Consider the following 16,066-nt stretch of genomic DNA (forward strand, 5'->3'; position numbering starts at 1 on the left):
AATTGAATATTAATAAGGGAAGTTGGCTATTAAAAAGGCTTCAAATAAACAGTAAAGCAACCCAGCATTGTCTGGCAAGATGCTTATCATGCCACTTTTAAAAAAAACCCATAAAAGATGGAATGAATTGCTGGCGACATTGAAATAGGTCTCATCAGACAGCTCACCCCTCACCATACATTTTTGATGAAGGGCTTATCCCCAAAACGTTGACTGTCTTGCTCCTCAGATGCTGCCTGACCTGCTGTGCTTTTCCAAAGCCACATTCTCGATTCTGATCTCTAGCATCAGCAGTCCTCACTTTCTCCTCGTCAGATAACTTATTCTATTCCGCACAAATCTTGCTATACCCCACATCATTTAGACTCTTACAGGAATTTGCCCTTTGAATTTTTCGTCAAGATACAATTATTCAGAATTACATTTCCAATCTTTGACAGATCCTTCAAATACAGTTGCACTCTCTTAAATCTCATTGCGAGAGACAGTGCAAGAAGCTCAGAGATGCTCTGTGGATTAGGTCAAGGCAATTTGAATATTGAGGCAAATTCTCAGAGATATCTCCAAATCTGTTTCTGTTGGGTTAAGAATGCTGTTCATCTTTAATGGTGTAGAGATTATTTACATGTAATAATGCTCCACAACTCCCATCCAAATGCCACGACAAGCCTCAACAGTAACAGTGGAAATTGAAGTTTAAAATGCTTACTTTACACAAGTTTCCGGCAGCAAAATATGTAGCTTACAACTGCCATAGTAATTCCCTATCTGGTGAATGAATATGGCATTACATAAGTGAAATAATTCCAGTTTTTACCAGTCTATATGTGGACATAGGACACAGTTTGTCATAGCTTCACAAGCCACTGTGTTCCATGTTGCACTTTGCCATTATCATAAAGGTACGTGTGAAGTGTTGCTCTCCCAGTACAGCTTTTGACTGCCACAAATACATGTCAAGTATTCGAGTGAATTCCAGATGTCCTGTTTCTGTTAGTGTTCTTCAGTGTGTCTCTAAGCCAGGATGCAACTTTGTGAAATGACCTCCTCATATTTTCAATCCTGTGTAAAATGTATATTTACTAAGTGTGTCATATTTCTGGTTTTGCTTTTGTGGAAAGTTTGCTGTGGGAGCTATGGTACATAGGTGACATTTTATGCTTTGGACATACTGTTATAACTGCTTTAAATGTTTGCTGAAATGGAACAGAATGGAGCCCCTTTGTTTGGTGATCTCAATGCAACAGCCTTTACTGTCTGTTGGGCGAAAGTGAGGGCTGCAGATGCTGGAGTTCAGAGTCAAGATTAGAGTGGTGCTGGAAAAGCATAGCAGGTCAGGCAGCAGCCAAGAAGCAGGAAAATCGACGTTTCCGGCAAAATCCCTTCATCAGGAATCAGATTTTCCTGCTCCTCGGATGCTGCCTGACCTGACCTGCAGTGCTTTTCCAGCACCACTCTAATCTTTACTGTCTGTTCACTGTGTCATGTGCATTAGGCAAAAAGTAAACATTAACAATAAGTTCCTCATTAAAAATAGTTAGTAACTGTGATTAAATTAGGTCTTTGGTATATAAGAGACAAGAGGGTTCTTTTATCTAATGTCCAAAATTAAACTTCAGAATGAGAAGAACTTAAAATGTGATCCTTATAACAGAGTGACATTGAGTTGCAATGGTACAATTATGAGGTTTCTCGGTTTTTACATTTTGGGGCTGTAACTTCAAATATAGAGTAAATGCGGGTGGTCATGTGAGCTATTCTTCCACCTGCCTGAGAGGAAGATAGTGGAGGGGAAAGGAAGACTCAGACTGTTTTACTGCAAGGAAGGCACAAAGTATTTATATTTGGAGATAATGACCACAGTCTCTGAACATACTGGGAGTTGACATTAACGATAGATTCTTATAATGGTCTGGTTAAATTGTTTGACCTCAACATCATGACAAACTAGCTCAATCTTTTTTTTGCTGTTTGAAAAATGATGAGATGATCAAATAATCTCAACATCAAGAAAATTTGACATGGGAATCAGCAGGTACTAGGCTAATTCAGCTCATACTGAGAACCAAACAGCAGCTCAGGGCATGATCCATGGGCATCAGGCACTCTCATCCCTCATCCACAGACATTGACATTTGCCAGCCAGTTATGATCATCAAGGTGTCTCTCTGGTACACTTGCAGGCTGCTCAGGTAGCTCCATGCTGCATTGCAGGACACATGGACAATGAGCACTGAAAGGTTCTAGCAGTGATGGTTTGCATATGCGACATGTCACTTAGTGCACATGGACAGGGATGTTTTGTGTACATAGTCAAGGACACTAGCTCACTTTTAGACCAGGCTTCCTCTCAGGACTGCTCACTTGCTGTTTTAGCCTTACCTTGCCATTTAGTGCATTGGCACTTCAGCCAGAACCAAGGACTGTCAGTACTGCCTTATTGAATTGCCTTTTTTGTTGGAACAAATAAGCTGCTTGTTAATGGAGATCTACTGTTGGTAAGGGAGGGAGGGACCATCTTGCTGTATGGCACACCAAGATATCAGATTAACACCTACAACATATACCAATTGCCAAGTTGGCAAACATGCTGCACATAGGTGCTGTTCAGTGTGGTGTGTCTCTACATTGGGCAGTAGGTAGAAATGGGATCTTGAGTAGTGCAAGGGAAGATTCGGGGTCCATCTGGAGACCAGATGGGGTCCAATGCTGATGGTGTAAACTGTGAGCTGCATTCCCTGTCATCACTTTCCATTCTGTAGGTGCAAGTATTACCAGAAAATGCACAGTTCAATGCCCAGGAAGGCTGGAGTAAGTATCAGTTTGATGATTGCAAGGGTGGTCTCCACATTTGCTGGATGCTAGGACCATTGAAGGGACAATTACATGAGGTAGCCATTTACAAACTCTAACTCCATTTAATTTGCCATCTCTTCATTGCCAATTTGCTACATGTGCAGAGTAAAGGTGCCCAGGGGTCAAATTTTCATTGAACCCTGGCATCTCAGTGATGTAGAAGTTGGTAGCACTGACTTAAAAAGAGTCAGATTCTGACCAAAGTTGATCCATTATTTCAGCAACTTCAAAGGATGCTGGGGGCGGCAGGCACGATCTAGAAGTTTATTGGTGATGTGTAGTGAAGCGATGAAACTTGGATAAGTAAGATGTATCTGGGTTGGGAAGGGTGTCAGAGTGTAGCATTCTCGCCCTTTTTGATGACACAGTGGTCACATAACTGGCGCGGTACCTTCATTGAGTTGGTGCACATGCTGAGGCTGTGTGAGTGATGGAGACATGACCCTTGTTAGCAGAGTTCAACATATCTCATTATGGAGATGAGTGCTCAGCCTTCATATACAGGCAAAGTTCTTCACTTCTTCATTTCCAGCATAGGATATTTCCCTCCCATCCCACTGGAGTCCTGTGCCCTGCTGCCAATGGGATGTTGGTCGCTGTGGCTCCTTTCCTATGAAGAGAAAGGTTGGATGCAGGAGGACCAGACCACCCAGGAGCAGCAGCAGGTCCCAGAGAGGACAAGGAACACCCTCGTCAGGGAGGTTGCAGCTCACAATATTAGGGGTCCACAGGAATCTCAGAGATTTTCAGCCCTGACTCCATTTCCTCAGGATCCATAAGGCACACTATTAAGGTATTCTCTGAGACACTGTGGTGGAACTATGTTGGATGCTGGAGCAGGACTTCAGGGCTGTGAAGTTGGGATGCCATTCTCTCCTGGTGACTGTGAAGGTGAGAGCTGCTTTAAATGTTTATGTAGTTGCCTCCTTACAGGAAATGATGAGTGATCTGTGTTAGATCTCTCAGTCATATACCATAAATGCACCAGGACAGGTGACTGATGCCATCTGTGCAAGACCACACTGGTTCAGTTTGGTTCCACACTGAGATCAGTGTTGCAAGCTAGCAGTAAGATTCAGAAATATTACTGGCTTCCCTCAGATATAGAGCACCTTTAACTGTACACACGTGGCACTGAGAGGGCTGTCCAACAGTGCTAAAGAATTCATCAGTGACAAAGGTTCTGTTCAATTAATGTTCCGTGATTTATGATCACCATTACCACTTGCAGAAGATGTGTGCCTATTACCCTTGCAGCTGCCATGATTCCGACTTCCTGGACCACTCTTATGTAGCTGAGCGATTGGGGTTCCGGGCTTTATGAGGCTGGTTACTGGGGGACAGGGGCTATCCATTGGGTACATGGCTCATATCACCTTTGTATGAGCCCTGTCTGATTTCAGCCATACATACAATGCTCCCCATGACTCAAACAGAGTCAGAGTGGAATATGGTATTGGAGGAGATGGACAGCCACATCATGTCAGCCTTCCTACTTCTGTATTCACAACACAGTAAAATTAAAACCTTCAAAGAGTCTCAAAATTGACTCCAATGATTCCTAACCAGACTTTTTTAAACATCCAGTCCCAGGCTCTGTGAATAATCAATAATAGACACCAATTCATATATTCATAAAAATCTAAGCAATTTAATAACGAAACAGTAATTTTAGCAGAGCAAGATTAATAATGAAGTAATCTAATTAATATCTATGATTTAAACCTGATAACCATTGTTTTCAGCACCGTTGACATAAAAGAAAAATAGACAAGCAAACACAGTTAAAGAATAAATAAAAGAAAATAGCAAAATTTGCCAAATCATTTAGTTGGTTTTTGAAATGAGTTGTTAGATAGGCAGATATAATACCTTGGTTGATTTTCTGAAGATATCAGTCAGTGCTACTTTACAATTTACTCTGATGAAGTCAGAGAAGCTTATAGCTTGGTTTCTATTTTCTGAACTTCCAATAGCTGATAATGGAAGGTTAGGCTGGGAACCTTCAAACCTTCATGATATAGCATAAATAGCCAAAATCTTTCTCTCAGAAACATAGTAAAAAAAAAAGTTCAAACTCTGGCTTCTCCCTCTGTTTGATGACCACCTTCCTTTCCAGACTTGCTGGCACCAATTCCGGGGTACTGACCTCGCCAAGGACCAAACATTTGTTATCTGGTTAAAAATATTGTTTTCTCAAGTGTCAAAGAGTCTAAGAAATCCTTTCGATCAAGAACCGACACCCAATTAACTTCCAGGCCTGGCCTCACAAACAATCAATAGCTCATTTCTTCTCTGTCCCTGTTTTTGTTTAGCACAAATTGCTGCCCAAAGTCCAAAGGTCATCTTCAACTCACAGTTTCCAATTCCAAAACAACACTGATCAAAGAGTAAATCAAAATAATGAAAAATCAGTGAGGATTCTCACAGTGTAAAGTTGTTGAACATGCACTTCCACTGGTTTGGTCTGTGTGGTGGCCCTCCAGTATAGTCGAGGCAGAATGTGCCATCTCATTTCTGGTGTACTGTACTCTGCACAATTTGAGCAGAAAGTTAGCCTTGCCCCTAAGTGATGCAGTGGGCTGCATCACTTAGGGGCAAGGCTACGATTGTGAAGCTGGAGAGTGGTGGAGATAGAAGCTAGGTCTGCACCTTAAGCAGAGAGAATGCTGACTGTTACTCACGACCACAGAATACAGGTGGGAACTCACACTCGGATTGAAGAGTTAGTTTGTGTGGTTTTAATGGAGATTTGAAGATCTGCCTTTCTTAAAGCTGGAAAAAGGGATCTACAATTAACCCCACAGTGAAAACTAGTTCTGGCATTAGAGATTACACAGGTGGGAAAGCAAAAAGGAGGCAAGCATCAAAAACTGTGAGAATATTTCAGGATGGTTCCTGAATAATGAAGAGTCTGCTCCAGAAACCAAGTAGTGAGAATGAACAATTTATGACCCTGTTAAAAAGTTAAATGAGACTCTCTTTCTCAAATTTAAAGTATTAGTTGTTACAAAAATAAGCATTTAGTCAGCAGTGTTATTTAATGCAGTAGAATTTTTAAATATAAAGTCTTTAACGGTTCAGTTTTCATTTGTGAACTGAAAGTTGAAATTCAAATGTTATTGGTCACAAGAGATCATAGCATAGTTGGGGACTACATGCAGGATCTTTTATTTCCCAGGCTAGGGCAAGTGCAGGTTTTTTTTAGACATAAACAGATATTTATTGGAAAAGTTAAAAATGGCTAAGCCTATTGTCATGTGACCTGTTTTGCAATTTGCCTTGCAGGAACCCTCAGGTGATTTGCTTGTTAGGGATCAAAGAAAGACTCCATCCTTCTATGAAGGAAGATGGGCAGTACAGTGGCTCAGGGGCTAGCATTGAGTCTCTTAGCACCAGGGGCTCGGGTTCAATCCCTGTCTCAGGCGACTGTGTGGAGTTTTCACAGTCCCCCTGTATCAGCGTGGGTTTACCTCCCACAATCCAAAGATGTGCAGGTCAGGTGAATTGGCCATGTAAAATTGCCCATAGTGTTAGGCGCATTAGTGAGGGATAAATATAGGGTAGGGGAATGGGTCTGGGTGGGTTACTCCTCGGAGGGTCAGTGTGGACTTGCTGGGCTGAAGATGGAAATGTGTTGCTGGAAAAGCGCAGCAGGTCAGGCAGCATCTAGGGAACAGGAGAATCGACGTTTCGGGCATTAGCCCTTCTTCAGGAATGAGGAAAGTTGGTCCAGCAGGCTAAGATAAAAGATAGGGAGGAGGGACTTGGGGGAGGGGCGTCGGAAATGTGATAGGTGGAAAGAGGTCAAGGTGGGCTGAAGGGCCTGTTTCCATACTGTAGGGAATCTAATCAATGTAATCAAGGACAGGTACCTTCTTTCAATGAAAGCTTTATGTAACCTAAATTTTAAAAGAGACCAAAAATATCATCTTGTAAACCTCAGAATTATAACATAAACCTGCTGATATTTATAATATTACTAGGTATTCAGACCCAGATCATATAAGCATGCCCAATTCTGCTCCAAACAGTCAACAATTTATATTTAATGTTCCACTTAATATGTATTAAAAACATACATATTCCTGATGGTTCTTCGACCCTGAAGTCCTCTCAGCAATCATGCTCTACAGCTGTTTACAAGAGATGGGTGTTAAGATACCACACATTAGGATACTTAAAATGATAAGAGCCAGTGTTGTTTCATGTAGTTTATTAGCATAAATAGAAGATTGACTAACTAATAGAAGACAGAGAGTTAGGATAAAAGGGTGGGGCACTTTCAGAATGGTAATCTGGAACAAGTGGACTGCCATAGGGAGTGGACTCACATTTATTTAAAATATGCATCAATGACTTGATGAGGAAACTGAACAGACTATTGCTTAGTTTGTGGATGATAGAGACATAGTTGGGAAGGTAAATTGTGAGGATGGCACAGTGATGTACAGAGATTAAGTGAGTGCATAAAAACTTGACAGATGAAACATAATGTTGGAAAACATGATGTGTTGCACTTTTGTAGGAAGAATAGAGGAACTGAATATTGTTTATATGTAGAAAGCTGCAATGAAAAGGGATTCTTGCATGAGTCACTGAAAGCTAGCATCCAGTTTTTATATTATTGTTCAATCATGGGATAAGGGTATTGTTGGCTCAGCGAGCATTTATTGCCCATCCCTAATTACCCAGAGGACAATTAACCACATTGCAGTGCCCCTGGATCCACATGGAGCTAGGCTAGGTAAGAATGACAGTTTCCTTCCCTAAAAGACATCAGTGAGTTGGCAGCCAACAATAGATTCATGGTCATCATTAGATGCTTAATTCCAGATTTTAATTGAATTCAAATTCCACCATCTGCCATTGTAAGATTCGAACCTGGAACCCTGAGGTGTCCGGATTAACAGTCCAGTGGCAATAACAGTAGGCCATCACCTCCCTTATTCAATGGAATGTTGACCTTTGCTTTGAAGAGAATGGAGTATAAAAATAGGAAACTTTTTTTTTGAGAAGCTTGACAAGCTGCTAGTTCGACCACAGTTTGTATACTGTGAACAGTTTTGGTTTGGCCCTGGAAGTAGTCCAGACACATCTCACTGTGACGATCCTTCACATGGAGGAATTTTCTGATGAAAATATTTTGGGCCTGTACTCCTTGGTGTTTAAGAAGAATAAGAGGTGACCATATTAAACATGTTATGTTCTTAGGAGGATTGAGAGACTAGACACTGAGAGGTTGTTTCCTTCTGGAGGAGGGATAAAAACCGGAGGGCATATTCTCAGAGAACAGGGTCATCAATTAAAACTGAGATGAGGAATTTCTTCTTTCAAAGGTCGTGAATCTGTAGAATTGTTTATTGCAGAGGGCTGTCAAGGCTGAGTCATTAGGAATGTTCAAGGCTGAGATAGATATTTACTAAAAAAACAGAATCAGCAACAGAAGTTGCTGGAAAAGCTTAGCAGGTCTGGCAGCATCTGTGAAGAGAAATTAGAGTTCATGTTTGATGGGACTCAAAACATTAACTCTGATTTCTCTTCACAGATGCTGCCAGACTTGCTGAGCTTTGCCAGCAACTTCTGTTTTTGATTCTGATTTACAGCATCAACAGTTCTTTCAGTTTTTATTTAGATATTTAATAATTAAGGGAATCAAGGATTATCAGATTAGCTATTATCTCATTGAATGTTGGAGGGAAATTGAAGAGCCAAATGGCCTACTTCTGCTTTTACATTGTTTGGCCCCTAGTTTTCTATCTGATTTCACTATCTCATCCTAGATAATGCATAGTGCTTGTTCCAGTGATTTTCACATCCTTGTTTTTAGTTATTTATTTAACGAATGCAAATCTCTGGAGCCAAGTGATACTTTCTACAGTTAGTAAGTTCCAGACTAGTTGATACCTAGTCTGTCGATGAAACATACCTCAATAATGTGCAGCATTGCTTGTGTATCTACACAACTGCATATTGGGATCATTCTAAAGCTTCAACAGTGAGGGTTGGCTGCACATGGACCCTGGCATGTCCTGAGCCTGGTTTGCAAGGATAACTCTCATTGTCGTGGTTCAAAGCTTGTGATTTGACAGATAGGATTTGTATGAAAGAGCTTGTTTATAACTTACTGTCTTCCTTGGTCCAAAGCACATCATCTGATAGGTCTTGCTGAGAAAACGTTTGCTAAATATAGGGCAGGACAAGAAAAGGTGGTTTCAACAAGTCATCATGAACTCATAACTGAGGTGCAGCCATGATGGTTTTAACAAGTTGATAGGTGTTCACCAGTCACTCGATGTGTTGGGAGAGTGATCTATCCAAGGACAGGAATCCATGAAAAGGTTATTGAGTGGAGAATTTCATTTATTGATGCCATTGTTGCACTGAACTGAGTTTCAATAAAATGCTTGTGTGGTGACCTGGCCAGACTAATTTACAGTACTCTGCTGAGCATACTATAGTGCAAATGCTGAGTCCTACTTAAAACTTTCTGATAAGCATGAGATATCAGTGGAGAATGGGTGCTTGATTACATTGCATGCTCCAAGCCTAGAGGCAACATAGTGGCTCAATGGTTAGCACTGCTGCCTCACAGCATCAGGCACCCAAGTTCGATTCTATCCTCAGGCGATTGTCTGTATGGAGTTTGCACATTCTCACCATTTCTGCATGGGTTTCCTCTGGGTGCTCCGGTTTCTTCCCAAGTTCCAAAGATGTACAGATTAGGTGGGTTGGACATGATAAATTGTTCATAGTATTTATGGTTGTGCAAGATGGGTAGATTAGCTGTGGGAAATGCAGGGTTACGGAGATAGGATTGGGCATGGGGTGGGCAGTAGGTCAGGGTGGGATGCTCTTCAGAATGTTGATGTGGACTTAATGGACCAAAAGGCCTTCTTCCACACTTTAGGGATTCTATAAAATAATTAAACAAGGGTTCAATTTTTTGAAATGGAGTTATAAAAAACATAATGCTTATATAGGAAGCATTATTATAAAATGAAAACTAGCCAAAGTACTTTGGCTATGAAATGAGTTATGTACACTGTTAAAATTGTTGTGAGAATGGAGTTTTGAATTTTAGTCTCCATCATTTAGTTGTTATACCTGATTTTTTTTATGGACTAAAATGTGTTTTATTGAACAAAAAACAATAGAAACATAACCCTATGTTGCTTCAGTGGTCATCTGACCGTGGATTAAGACAAATCATAAGAGAGCCATGTCGAATAAACAAAACCATCAATAGTGAATTTCTCACTTTATATCCAAATATGTTGAAACAAGGCAATTGAGTCAATTTCAGTAAATTTGGATTTCCTGTTTAATTCACACATGTATGTTTATTTCACATATTGGAAGATAAAGGATTTGCCTGCTAGTTAGCCATGCTGAAATAAAATCAATGGAGCTAGACTCTGGAATGCACACGGAACTATATTTCAACAGCTGCTTTTTGGGCAGAGAGATGAACATGAATTCAAAACAATGGAACCTGGAAGGCTTATACTCCTCTCTCTTTGTTTCTCTCAACCCCGTGAGCTTGGTGCCCATTGAAAAACAACTTATGAATATAACCATTCACCAAGAATTCAAAATATCCACAGGTTCTGCTCTGCTGTAACTTCGAGTCAACGATAAATCCACTGTTAAATCTTGTATCAGGTTTAAAATCTATTACCTCAAAGACCCTAAGGACTTCTAAACTCTGTAACCAGACATTTTTCCTTTTAAACTGTGTTGGATGTCGCATTTTTACAGTATTTTCCTTGGGGCTATTTGATAATAAAATTCTTCTTTCATTCTTGAAAAGCTTGGGAATTTGGCCCCTTCATTTTCTAGCAAACTATATTTAAATTTGAATTGTAACAGCTGCTACTTAAAATAAAAAAATCAGTTGTGAATGGCCAGTAGGGCTTTTGAAGAAAACTGACCATATACAATAGTGGTTCATTTAAAACATTCAAGATTTAGTTGTTTCCATTCTTTATCCCTTCCTAGTTGCCTTCCTGTTTTACTGATCTGTTTTACTGTTAATTCACATCATCCTTTTTATCAACATTTATGTGAAACGGGTTCTCAACAGATTTTTGTTTTGGTGTCTGAAAAGCGAGAATTATAAAATGCAAAACCATATGCCATTTTATTCACCTTAAACATATGTTGTCTCTTTTCCTGTATTGGAATAATAAGTAAGTATTCTTTATTGCAGGCACTCTGATCCATTAATATTTTCTATATTAAAACATATTTTTAAAGTATAGGTTGATTGCTTCAATTTCATTTTTTAAAGATTGTGTCAATTAAAATATTTTCAATTTTTTATCACCAAGCATTTATTAACCAATAAGTTAAAAATTGCATTTATATATTTAATAGAGCATGAAATTCAGGGTCAGATATCAGGTGGATCATACCAGGATCATTCCACTTTCCTCACTGACCGGTAGTGGAGAAAGGAGACTCAATCTATTAGAAGAACTCTGTCTTGGAGCCGAGGCTCCTTATGTATAGAAAGTGGACTCTGTCTTTCCTCTTCAACCCCAAACAAATACAATGTAAATGCTTCTCCTGGTTACATCTTTTCTCCAGCATCCTTCTGAGGATTGCTATTTCAGGCTGTTCAACACTGGGGAAGAGTACACATGTTACATACATTGTGGAGATGTATACATTTCATTTGTATGTTTATATTGAGGATGAGATGTGGTTTGACATCCAGCATATGTTCACATTTCAATATGCATATTACCTCATGCATAGGGAGTTTTGGGCATCCATAAATGTCTGATTGACAATTGAGTCAGGTAGGTAATTGGGTATCCAGTCTATTTTTCTTTGCCTGTGACTTATTTGAAGATGCAACTCAAGTATTTGACAATTGAAAATCCTCATCCGGTGTTTGCAATGGAGTTGAGCATCACGAGCTAGGAAAGAAAATAAGTGCTGCACTCTAGACTCAATCCCAACTTTGTCAGCAGTTTGAGTAGAAGAGCTTGGACCTAGCTAGCATGCATGAATAATGATTTTAATGTTGCATTTTCAAGTAATAGCTACACCTATTCAACAGCAGATGTCAACTGTCATTCCTGCTGAATTTAATTCTGATGCAAACTGTTGCATGATCAGTATTCATGCATCCTAAATGTAAGCAAGAGGAATAAATTACTGTCATTTTTGTTGGAATGTGGTGGATTTCCATACTTTTCTATCCTATAAATATCATGTGAAGAAATAGTTAAGCTTTTTGTCACAGCATGATATTTCTTGCGATCTGAAAATTCATTCTGGGCAGCAAAGGTTGTAAGCAAGCTCCAAACTCCGTCTCTACACTGGATAAAATGTGCTTTATAAGATAAAAACCTCAGAATAGTTAGAAAGTGTTTTGATTTGGAGATGCCGGTGTTGGACTGGAGTACGCAAAGTTAAAAATCACACAACACCAGGTTATAGTCCAACAGGTTGAATTGGAAGCATTGGCTTTTGGAGTGCTGCTCCTTCATCAGGTGGTTGTGGAATATAAGATCATAAGACACAGTCTGCCCATTGTGGCACAAACAGCCTCACACAGGGCAGCTCACACCTTCAATGCATTATCTGGGCCGACATGACACCTATTGTTAATGTGGTTCTGTTCGCCGAGCTGGAAGTTTTTGTTACAAACGTTTCGTCCCCTGGCTAGGCGACATCATCAGTGCTTGGGAGCCTCCTGCGAAGGGCGCTTCTTTGATGTTTCCTCTGGTGTTTATAGTGGTCTGTCCCTGTCGCTTCCGGTTGTCAGTTTCAGCTGTCCGCTGTAGTGGTTGGTATATTGGGTCCAGGTCGATGTGTTTGTTGATAGGGTTTGTGGATGAATGCCATGCCTCTAGGAATTCCCTGGCTGTTCTCTGTCTGGCTTGCCCTATGATAGTAGTGTTGTCCCAGTCGAATTCATGTTGCTTGTTGTCTGCGTGCGTGGCTACTAAGGATAGCTGGTGGTGTCGTTTCGTGGCTAGTTGATGTTCATGTATGCGGATTGTTAGCTGTCTTCCTGTTTGTCCTATATAGTGTTTAGTGCAGTCCTTGCATGGTATTTTGTACACTACATTCGTCTTGCTCATGTTGGGTATCGGGTCCTTCGTTCTGGTGAGTTGTTGTCTGAGCGTGGCTGTTGGTTTGTGTGCTGTAATGAGTCCTAGGGGTCACAGTAGTCTGGCTGTCAGTTCTGAGATGCTCCTGATGTATGGTAGTGTGGCTAGTCCTTTTGGTTGTGGTATGTCCCCGTTCCGTGGTCTTTCGCTTAGGCATCTGTTGATGAAGTTGCGCGGGTATCCGTTTTTGGCGAATACCTTATAGTACACCACTGCAGTACACCAGAACTGCAAAAAGAAGAAGAGGAACACCTATACAAGGTATTCGCCAAAAACGGATACCCGCACAACTTCATCAACAGATGCCTAAGAGAAAGACCACGGAACGAGGACATACCACAACCAAAAGGACTAGCCACACTACCATACATCAGGAGCATCTCAGAACTGACAGCCAGACTACTGCGACCCCTAGGACTCATTACAGCACACAAACCAACAGCCACGCTCAGACAACAACTCACCAGAACGAAGGACCCGATACCCAACATGAGCAAGACGAATATAGTGTACAAAATACCATGCAAGGACTGCACTAAACACTATATAGGACAAACAGGAAGACAGCTAACAATCCGCATACATGAACATCAACTAGCCACGAAACGACACGACCAGCTATCCTTAGTAGCCACACACGCAGACAACAAGCAACATGAATTCGACTGGGACAACACTACTATCACAGGGCAAGCCAGACAGAGAACAGCCAGGGAATTCCTAGAGGCATGGCATTCATCCACAAACTCCATCAACAAACACATCGACCTGGACCCAATATACCAACCACTACAGCGGACAGCTGAAACTGACAACCGGAAGCGACAGGGACAGACCACTATAAACACCAGAGGAAACATCAAAGAAGCGCTTCACAGGAGGCTCCCAAGCACTGATGATGTCGCCTAGCCAGGGGACGAAACGTTTGCAACAAAAACTTCCAGCTCAGCGAACAGAACCACAACAACGAGCACCCGAGCTACAAATCTTCGCACAAACTTTGAACCTATTGTTAAAGTTCACTTGAGAGTGTAACTTTTTAAAAACATTTTGTAATTGGCACATGAAAGAACTGAAACCACATGGCTATTTTAAAAGATGAGAGACTTAACAAACAATCCAGGTCTTTTTCAATATATAATCTCAGTTATATCACACTGTAAACTTTTGCTATAAATTCTGTGTCTTACAGTCTGACACTCCACAACTACCTGATAAAGGAGCAGTGCTCCAAAAACTAGTGCTTCCAAATAAACCTGTTGGACTATAACCTGACGTTGTGTGATTTTTATCTTCGAAATTGTTTGTCACATTTCATCTACATATTTGAACGTACACTACTTGGCTTACTCAGGCAGCTCACTGGCAAGGTGCTTCCAAACAACGTGCTGTATGGTTTGCCAGCTCAGTGTGCTTTGATGAAGGTTGTTGTTACCATCCTCTTTATGCGTAGGAAGCTATATTTCCTGCTTGGTCTTGTGTGGTAGAAGAAAGCCACTTCCTGATAACTAGCTCTAACTTCACCTTCAACAACCAATTCTTCATCAAGTCGCACAGAACAGCCATGGGGTCCAAATTTGTATCCCAATATGCCAACATTTTCATGCACAAGTTCGTGTAAGACCTCTTTGCTGCATAGGACCTCCAAACAATGCTATACACCTGATACATCAACGGCATTTTCTTCCTTTGGACTCATGGCAAGGAATCACTGAAACGACTACACAGCGATATCAATAAGTTTCATACCAACTATCAGACTTATCACGGACGACTCTTCAGAATCAGTCTCATTCTTGGGCACATGCATCTCCATCAAGGATGAACATTTCAATACCTCAATCTATGACAAGCCCATGGATAACCTCACGATGCTGCACTTCTCTAGCTTCCATCCTCAACATATGAAGGAAGCCATCTCCTAAGGACAAGCCTTGCGCATACACAGGATCTGTTCAGATGAGGAATGCAATGGACACCTAAAGATGTTGAATGACTCCCTTTTAAAAATGGGATATGATGCTCAACGTATCGATTGGCAGTTCTGACATGCCACTGCGAAAAGCTGCAATGATGTCCTCAGAAGACAGACACAGGATACAACCAATAGAGTGTCCTTCTTCGTCTAGTACTTTCCCAAAGTGGAGAAACTACACCATGTTCTTTGCAGCCTTCGACATGTCATTGCTGATAGCAAACATCTCACGAAGTTTATGCCTACACCTTCACTTCTCACCTGCAAACAACTGCCAAACCTGAAATAGACCATTGTTCGCAGCAAACTACTCAGCATTCAGGACAACATCAACCACAACACCACACAAACCTGCCACAGCAACTATTGCAAGACATACCAGATCATCAACTTGGATACTACCATTACACGTGGAAACACTATCCTACCATGTACACGGCTGTTACGCATGTGATTCGGCTAGTGTTAACTACCTCATATGCTGCAGGTAAGAATGTCCCAAATTATGGTATATTGGTGAGGCCATGCAGACGCAATGGCGACAGATTATTGGAAAATGCGCAACAATTGCGAGACAGGAATGTTCCCTCCCAGTCAGGAACACTTCAGCGGACAAGGACACTCAGACTCCAATCTTCGGGTAAGCGTCCTTCAAGGCAACCTTGAAGATACACACAACAATGCAGAATCACCAAGCAGAAATGGACAGCCAAGTTCCGTCCCCATGAAGACAGCCTTAAATGTGATCTTCGGTTCATGTCATGCTGCATGTGACCCCACCACATTTCAGTATCTGTGAAATCTTCCTTACTGTCCTGTTTTGACACCATCACTGTGATAACTTGTTACAATCTCTCTACATTAATTAGTTTGTACAATTTTGAATCACTTGTTACTTTGGTTAGACCCTTGGCACGTAACTCTTATCCCTATCATGTTATTCCAGCCATTCGGTTTGTTTCCAGCACCACCTTATTTTTAATTTTTTGTAGTTTTCTCTCTGGCTTAATTCATCAGATTATATGTTATTCAGCTGTTGACACTTTACGCATACCGTCTGACACTTTTGATCACATGCAGAGACCTATTATTCAGCCTGTCAACA

The 16,066-nt window shown here is 40.9% G+C and overlaps 1 protein-coding gene across 5 annotated transcripts in view; it reads left to right on the plus strand.

The window, feature by feature from the left end:
• The window catches only part of il1rapl1b (interleukin 1 receptor accessory protein-like 1b), a 1,405,689-nt gene that overhangs the window by 722,358 nt on the left and 667,265 nt on the right, over positions 1-16,066 (plus strand). The window lies entirely within an intron of this gene.

The sequence above is a fragment of the Chiloscyllium plagiosum genome, unplaced genomic scaffold, assembly GCF_037043375.1.
Source record: "Chiloscyllium plagiosum isolate Xiang-an unplaced genomic scaffold, Cpla_swu_hap1 HiC_scaffold_12, whole genome shotgun sequence".
Taxonomy (NCBI): Eukaryota; Metazoa; Chordata; class Chondrichthyes; order Orectolobiformes; family Hemiscylliidae; genus Chiloscyllium; species Chiloscyllium plagiosum.